The sequence below is a fragment of the Acipenser ruthenus genome, chromosome 4, assembly GCF_902713425.1.
Source record: "Acipenser ruthenus chromosome 4, fAciRut3.2 maternal haplotype, whole genome shotgun sequence".
In the NCBI taxonomy this organism is placed as follows: Eukaryota; Metazoa; Chordata; class Actinopteri; order Acipenseriformes; family Acipenseridae; genus Acipenser; species Acipenser ruthenus.
Genome location: NC_081192.1, coordinates 106,030,654 through 106,039,873, shown reverse-complemented (window position 1 = coordinate 106,039,873; position 9,220 = coordinate 106,030,654).

Sequence of the window (9,220 nt, the reverse complement as noted above, 5' to 3'; positions counted from 1 at the left end):
AGTGACTAAACGTGCATCTATTTATACTGTTGTGCTGGGATTCAATTACTAATTAATTACTCACTTGAATCCCAGCACGTGAATTCATTACGTGAAACCCCGTGTTCACATATTATATTTTAAATGCACGTGCGTGATGTGCAATCCCGTGCCTAAATACAAATATACACTTTTTAAATACACGTGAAACACAGACCCGTTTATATCCCGTGTACCAATCTATACACCAACATTTACACACGCACGCATACATACATACACATAACACAAATGCACACAGGGGCGGGGCGCTTTGCCACAGTTATCTATAAAGTGAATGAGAGCTAAGTTGTAGAATATTCTTATCCGTGATCATACTGGTGTGGGTAGTTTCTTAAGCCCAGCCAAGGCATGATTTCATGCAATGAACTTGGAAAAGTGCTTACAGATAGAATTTTCTTATTAAATAAAAAGTAGCTCCCACTGGAGAGAAGGGCCCCTCAAACTGTTATCTACACATTGTCTAAGGACTACTGGAGATGGGAATTTTTGGCTAGAGAGAAGCCAAGTTTGTTAAATACACTTAAATGAAAAGAAACACGTTTATGAAATATACACATAGAAGTATGCTTTTACTGGTAAGAAGGAAATATATTTTAGACCAAGGCTGGAATCATTAAACAGAGCTGGTGTTTATATTAAATCTATCTCTCTCTCTCTCTCTCTCTCTCTCTCTCTCTCTCTCTCTCTCTCTCTCTCTCTCTCTCTCTCTCTCTCTCTCTCTCTCTCTCTCTCTCTCTCTCTCTCTCTCTCTCTCTCTCTCTCTCTCTCTCTCTCTCTCTCTCTCTCTACCTACTTGTATTTTAGTAAGTAATAAGAAGCCCTTGTGGTACTGGAAAATATGTTATCAGCAGGGATCCTAGTTTTACCACAATAAACAAAATTCTCAGATAAAAATTTAAAAGATCAGTGTTATTCCGCAATTAAATGGCTAAAATTGAGTGCCCCCCCCCAAACAGTACACAAACAGTACTGTTGAATAACAGTAGTTTTTACAGGAAGTATTTATTGGCACACTTTCAAATTCGAAGGAAGTTACAAGCTCACCAGAGTGCCATCAATCAATAATATAAACAAATGTACCATTTTACTTTAAACATTACAAATACGTCTGTGTACTAATAATAAAAACCAAAAAATTGTATTTATGTTAGTTTATCTTAAGTTAGTCTTTGTCACCTGGATGGCTATTGCCAAGCTCATTGACCTGCAGTTACGTTTCAGCAGGACTGTGACGTAAGTGTGTCTCGTTCACCAGAAGCAGTCGGACTCCTAGGATCCCTAGTTATGAGTCTGAAGATTACCTCCTATATCATAGAGATTAGAAATGTAGAGGACATGAGATCATATCCAATTAATTTTAAAGAAGTTGCCGGGACTTTTTAAATATACTATTCACTTAAAGATAATAGCTGCCAAAACAGACCAAATGTTTAGATTTAATTATGTCTTCTGACGCATGAAGCAGAGGAAAAGTTCTATAAAAGACAAGGCAAGACTCCAGTAAAGTATCATTCAGCTTGGTAACACAAGCTGTTTGGTCCATTCTCTGAAGATCTCTGAAGCTGGTTGCTGTTTGGCTGTATTCAGAAGCCTCTGCCTTCGAAGACAGCTCTTGTCTATACTTATATTCTACACAACACTTCCATATTGGGAGGTAAGCATAATCCTGAATTTATATCTCACTTGTATTGAAGCGTGGCTATAGGGATAGGAATTATATTTTGGCTTTGGAGAGTGACATGTGGATGCTTTAGGATTTAGCGGTGGGTGTTTTAGCATTTTGCATGTTTGGCCTAAGGGCCAAACTTGTGATAGCCATAATTGTATTGAAGTGTTAACGCTGTTAACCCTTTGCGGTCCATTTATTAATCGCGCGTCAGGCACGCCAGGTCTAATTAATTTTCACACGCGCAGTTAATTTTATACGCGCTGTTTAAAAGTATTTTTTTTCACAGTCAAACGGGTTTAAATGGCCCTGCATATCAACAAAGCACACACTAGGCATCTCCAGCCCCGCCCCAGCCTTTTGTTTGCTATAGCGTTCAGCTGTGTAAGAAATAAATAATAATAATAATAGTCGTACATACCGATCGATCATCTCCAGATCACTCGTTTTATCACCAAACTCCTCAATAATGCGATCCAAGTCATTATTTTATTACTATAACATCTGAAAAAAGCTCTGCAAATGTCCATGATAGTCTCAGTGCGCTGACGCACTTAGCCAGCTTGTTTACTATGGACGCCCATTATCTGATACCTGATACCATGTATGACTATTCATGAAATACGCCTTTTTTTTCCGACTTGTCTCAGCTCCTGTCGCTACCACTCGGCAATTGAATGGTTTTCTCGGCTTTTTCCGGAGAAAAAACGACTAAACACCCGTTTATTGCATTGCTATAATGATGTCAGACCCAGTCCGACAAAGGACCTGTGAGGAATAATTGCAATGTCGGACCCAGTCCGACAATGGACCGCAAAGGGTTAAACTTGTAAAGGCACTGGATCACCCAGATTGCCTATAAACTGGGATCCGACGTGGTCTGAATTCACTCGATCCATTTTTAAGCATTTAATAAACCGAAGGAGTACTGATACTATTGATTCATTAAAACTTAAAATTTGAATGGGTCTATGTGCTTTCTCTTGATTACTTAAAAGTTGTCTGGATATATTGTAAGACAGTGCATGAACAATCCTCTTACAGGAATCCAAAACACCTCTGTGATTGTAAACCTTTAGAGTCATTTTGCTACTATATACAGTACTTTTCACAATGACATGAAATTTAGGTTATTTTGGAACTTATTTGTGTTTCAGTCAAAACACAAAGCTGAAATGAGGTCAGATTTTATCTGCAAACTCAACCATCCCTTGATGCCCTGTCTAATTAGTAAAAACAAAAAACAAAAAAGCTTTTCCCAGGGGACTGAAGCAGCACATCTGCCAGCTGTCCCAGTGATTCATTACATCTATAAAATAAATATTACACTTGGCTTATACATAAAACAAAAACAGACATCTGTTTGCATAACATTCTCATTGAATCTAAGTGAGATGTCCTTAAATGCATATTATAAATAGGGACGTGTTATTTAAGATGCAAAAATATACCTTGCATATCATTATTTATGTTAATGTTCAAATTCAGGTATGCATAATAACATTGTAATGTGTGAGTCCACGTGTGTTTACTCAGTAACACTTTGTAAATACACAGTAAATAGAGACGCAAGGTAAAGTGCAACCCTTTTTTATGGGGTGTAAAGCTGCATTTTGAATCTCCCCATTACTTTTTTTGCTTTACATCTTTTCTTGCAAGATTTTTCGGTTACCCGTTTGCAGAAAAAATGTATTTAAAACCAGGGCAGCGTTCCTGTTACGAGAAAGGAGATTTAAAATCAATTGTTGCCACTTGTCATGATTTATGTGGGCATTGCCAGTGACTTGAAACGAGTCAAGTGGTACAGCGACGAGCACAGCAGTGTGTGGGATCTCAGAACTGCTTTTTGCTGTTGAAAAGTGAGATAGGTTGTGTTGAATTTGCATGCAGAACATATTCAGAACATATAGTGGCACAACTTTTGAGCCAGCAACAGTGAATCAGGTACAATAATATGATGTGATTCCAGTGAAATGGTTAAGATTTCAAAACATGTAGAAGGCAACTAGAAGACGAGTATTTGCCACTGACTTTTCAGAGATGAATAATAGGCTTAAGGGCTTGGGTTCATTTATTAGGTTACATTAATACAAAGATTAACGATTGTAAAAGTCCCTAAAAATCTGCGCAGGCAGTATTATGTCTTGTTTTTGGGGACATTTTAAATATAGTGTATGATTCCAAAGGAAATAAGATTGACACTATTTTGTTTACCATTAAACATTGGTAATAAACAACTGCACCTATTTCAGACATGAAAACATTAAAAATGTATGAATGCATTTGGCAACATGTAAAGGTAATTTAGTCTCTAATTGACCTCCCAGTTTATCAACAAATCCATTATCCTAGAAGAGGTTAAGACAGGAAAAGATGGATCTATATATATATAGGGCAGCAGTGTGGAGTAGTGGTTAGGGCTCTGGACTCTTGACCGGAGGGTCGTGGGTTCAATCCCTGGTTGGGGACACTGCTGCTGTACCCTTGAGCAAGGTACTTTACCTAGATTGCTCCAGTAAAAACCCAACTGTATAAATGGGTAATTGTATGTAAAAGTAATGTGTAAAAAATAATGTAATTGTATGTAAAAATAATGTGATATCTTGTAACAGTTGTAAGTCGCCCTGGATAAGGGCGTCTGCTAGAAATAAATAATAATAATAATAATCGGCAGTGCATTACCGCTGGTATCAAAGACATTCCTAGACTGCTAACGTATCCTGCTAGCTGCTGAAATCACATGTTCTCTTCTTGTCTGTGTGTGTGCACGTGTAGCAGAGTTCAAACTCACTAGGAGAAAAAATGATTCAAGTTCACCAAAATGTATCGGTTTGGTTCCATTATGTGCTATTGGGGTTGTATTTGAAGGGCAGAGGGAGACCTCTTGTGGCTGAAACGGGCAATTACCTAATTTGTGGCAGGAAGTGCATGACTTGCTTTAGGGCTTTAGTTGGAAATCTGCTATTACCTGAGATGGAGAGAGAAATAACTGTTGTATGAAGTGTCTGTTCCAACCACAGTTTGTTGTTCATCAGGAATAAATATTGCATGAACCTGCCGTCCTGTGTTGGTGTGATTGCTTCAGAAGGCATAGCAAGCTGGAGTGCAGAACAGCGAGTGAGATCAGAGCTGTTACACACGCGCTGACCAACTATACCTTCACACGACACTGCACACTTCCTTAATGTGCTTCCATGTGAACACATTACACCTATTGTAACCCACGTCCTCATGCCAACTAGAACAGTAGTTATCAGTTACAATACTGGCATTTAATAATACAAGAAATCACAAACGCTTTCATTGTACTTTTGTTTTTTTTTGTTTTTACTCACAGTAGCAGAAAACCTTTTCTAAATTCTTTATGGTTTCACTATTGATCTTTTTGTGATTCCATGAGAATCAAAGCCCTGGTTATACTGAAACTCTAGTACTTTACAAGCTCAGAGGGAACGTGATGCGGCCCTTCATGTCCCGCTGGAAAATGAATCAGCTGCTGCTACTGGTAGACAGATCAGGGAGTATTTTACATGTAGTAATGTCAATGCCATGAAATAATGTACCTTGTATAATTATTATAAATAATAAATGATTGCCCTACGTGCCTCTACCTCTTCCATTAATATAGCAATCTCCTCTGTGGTGAAGCATGGTTTACGTATTCTCTCAGCGAGTGACCTACCACTTGCTGTTCTGACTTGGGCTGTTGTTTCTTGCTCTGTGCTACTGCCGCTCGACATGATGGCCACTTCTACATTCAAAACGAAGCCATGCGGTGACGAGGCGCATTAAAGGGATTGTTGCCTGGCCCTGATTGGATAGCAGATTCCGCAACCTACTCAGCATTAATTGGCTGGGCGCTGTCACTGCGCCACTAAACGTGCTTGCGCTGGGTTTTTATTTTGATCAGAATCGCACTTTTGGAGAAGCCACACCACATGTGTTTACTAAGTAACTAATATGTAAATACATAGTATAGAAACTTAATGTAAAGTGATACCATTTGTGCAAATTGGCATGAATTTCCACAGGTCCTACTTATAAACAGAAGCCAAAGGGGAGAGAAAAAACAAATACTTCTCTCATACCTCAAGTGTCATGGCCTGATACGCTGGCTTCCCCCAAGTCAGAGTAAAAAGAGTCTGTAAAAACACATGAAGATCAACAGCCCGACAATAAGGACAGTTGTATCAATGAGGACTGTTTCTCCAAAGCAATAAGGACTGTTTCTCCAAAGCAATAAGGACTGTTGTCAGGCTGATGAGAGTTGAGGACATGTTTTTCTTGTGTCTCATTATTGTTTTATTACCCCATTAGCTCTGACGGGATCTGTGTGAAAGGGTCACTGATCTTCCTTACAGACACACCCAATGTATGACTCCTTTACTCGTTCCCATCCAGTTTACCATGCACTCTGTTACCCAGGCCTGCGGGTATAAAGTGCACTTGTGGTAACTGAAAATCAAATGGAATTCAAAACACTGTTAAGAGCATGGTATAAGGAGGCTGTGTGGGCCAGTGGTTAAAGAACAGGGCTTGTAACCAGGAGGTCCCCGGTTCAAATCCCACCTCAGCCACTGACTCATTGTGTGACCCTGAGCAAGTCACTTAACCTCCTTGTGCTCCGTCTTTCGGGTGAGATGTAATTGTAAGTGGCTCTGCAGCTGATGCATAGTTCACACACCCTAGTCTCTGTAAGTTGCCTTGGATAAAGGCGTCTGCTAAATAAACAAATAATAGTATAAAAAAACTATAGGAACATAATTTAGATCTGTTTTTTTTAAATCATGTAATCAAAGAAACTATAAAATGAGATTGCAAAAGTGTACCGGAAGCCATAACAGTAGTACAGTATTTCATGTAAGATTTCAAAATGTCAGTTTCCAATTTGTGTCACTTTTAATAAAGTATACGGAAAACTCCAAAGCGGTGGTGTGCAATTCAATATGTTAACGTAACATGATTCAGCAGCTTTTATTCCACTTTATGAAGCAAAATGAGTTACTTCTATAGGGTATGCAAAACGTTTGACCAGAGCTGTAAGTTTATCTGTGCTGTGAACATGACCCGCAGAGCTGTAAGTTTAGCTGTGCTGCGAACATGACCCGCAGAGCTGTAAGTTTAGCTGTGCTGCGAACATGACCCGCAGAGCTGTAAGTTTAGCTGTGCTGCGAACATGACCAGCAGAGCTGTAAGTTTAGCTGTGCTGTGAACATGACCCGCAGAGCTGTAAGTTTAGCTGTGCTGTGAACATGACTCGCAGAGCTGTAAGTTTAGCTGTGCTGTGAACATGACCCGCAGAGCTGTAAGTTTAGCTGTGCTGCGAACATGACCCGCAGAGCTGTAAGTTTAGCTGTGCTGTGAACATGACTCGCAGAGCTGTAAGTTTAGCTGTGCTGTGAACATGACCCGCAGAGCTGTAAGTTTAGCTGTGCTGTGAACATGACCCGCAGAGCTGTAAGTTTAGCTGTGCTGTGAACATGACCCGCAGAGCTGTAAGTTTATCTGTGCTGTGAACATGACCAGCAGAGCTGTAAGTTTAGCTGTGCTGTGAACATGACTCGCAGAGCTGTAAGTTTAGCTGTGCTGTGAACATGACCCGCAGAGCTGTAAGTTCAGCTGTGCTGTGAACATGACCCGCAGAGCTGTAAGTTTAGCTGTGCTGTGAACATGACCCGCAGAGCTGTAAGTTTAGCTGTGCTGCGAACATGACCCGCAGAGCTGTAAGTTTAGCTGTGCTGCGAACATGACCAGCAGAGCTGTAAGTTTAGCTGTGCTGCGAACATGACCCGCAGAGCTGTAAGTTTATCTGTGCTGTGAACATGACCCGCAGAGCTGTAAGTTTAGCTGTGCTGTGAACATGACCCGCAGAGCTGTAAGTTTAGCTGTGCTGTGAACATGACCAGCAGAGCTGTAAGTTTAGCTGTGCTGTGAACATGACCCGCAGAGCTGTAAGTTTAGCTGTGCTGTGAACATGACCCGCAGAGCTGTAAGTTTAGCTGTGCTGTGAACATGACCCGCAGAGCTGTAAGTTTATCTGTGCTGTGAACATGACCCGCAGAGCTGTAAGTTTAGCTGTGCTGTGAACATGACCAGCAGAGCTGTAAGTTTAGCTGTGCTGTGAACATGACCCGCAGAGCTGTAAGTTTAGCTGTGCTGTGAACATGACCCGCAGAGCTGTAAGTTTAGCTGTGCTGTGAACATGACCCGCAGAGCTGTAAGTTTAGCTGTGCTGTGAACATGACCCGCAGAGCTGTAAGTTTAGCTGTGCTGTGAACATGACCCGCAGAGCTGTAAGTTTAGCTGTGCTGCGAACATGACCCGCAGAGCTGTAAGTTTAGCTGTGCTGCGAACATGACCCGCAGAGCTGTAAGTTTAGCTGTGCTGTGAACATGACCCGCAGAGCTGTAAGTTTAGCTGTGCTGTGAACATGACCTGCAGAGCTGTAAGTTTAGCTGTGCTGTGAACATGACCCGCAGAGCTGTAAGTTTATCTGTGCTGTGAACATGACCCGCAGAGCTGTAAGTTCAGCTGTGCTGTGAACATGACCAGCAGAGCTGTAAGTTTAGCTGTGCTGTGAACATGACCCGCAGAGCTGTAAGTTTAGCTGTGCTGTGAACATGACCCGCAGAGCTGTAAGTTTAGCTGTGCTGTGAACATGACCCGCAGAGCTGTAAGTTTAGCTGTGCTGTGAACATGACCAGCAGAGCTGTAAGTTTAGCTGTGCTGTGAACATGACCCGCAGAGCTGTAAGTTTAGCTGTGCTGTGAACATGACCAGCAGAGCTGTAAGTTTAGCTGTGCTGTGAACATGACCAGCAGAGCTGTAAGTTTAGCTGTGCTGCGAACATGACCCGCAGAGCTGTAAGTTTAGCTGTGCTGCGAACATGACCCGCAGAGCTGTAAGTTTAGCTGTGCTGTGAACATGACCCGCAGAGCTGTAAGTTTAGCTGTGCTGTGAACATGACCCGCAGAGCTGTAAGTTTAGCTGTGCTGTGAACATGACCCGCAGAGCTGTAAGTTTAGCTGTGCTGTGAACATGACCAGCAGAGCTGTAAGTTTAGCTGTGCTGCGAACATGACCCGCAGAGCTGTAAGTTTAGCTGTGCTGTGAACATGACCAGCAGAGCTGTAAGTTTAGCTGTGCTGTGAACATGACCAGCAGAGCTGTAAGTTTAGCTGTGCTGTGAACATGACCCGCAGAGCTGTAAGTTTAGCTGTGCTGCGAACATGACCCGCAGAGCTGTAAGTTTATCTGTGCTGTGAACATGACCCGCAGAGCTGTAAGTTTAGCTGTGCTGTGAACATGACCCGCAGAGCTGTAAGTTTAGCTGTGCTGTGAACATGACCCGCAGAGCTGTAAGTTTAGCTGTGCTGTGAACATGACCAGCAGAGCTGTAAGTTTAGCTGTGCTGTGAACATGACCCGCAGAGCTGTAAGTTTAGCTGTGCTGTGAACATGACCCGCAGAGCTGTAAGTTTAGCTGTGCTGTGAACATGACCCGCAGAGCTGTA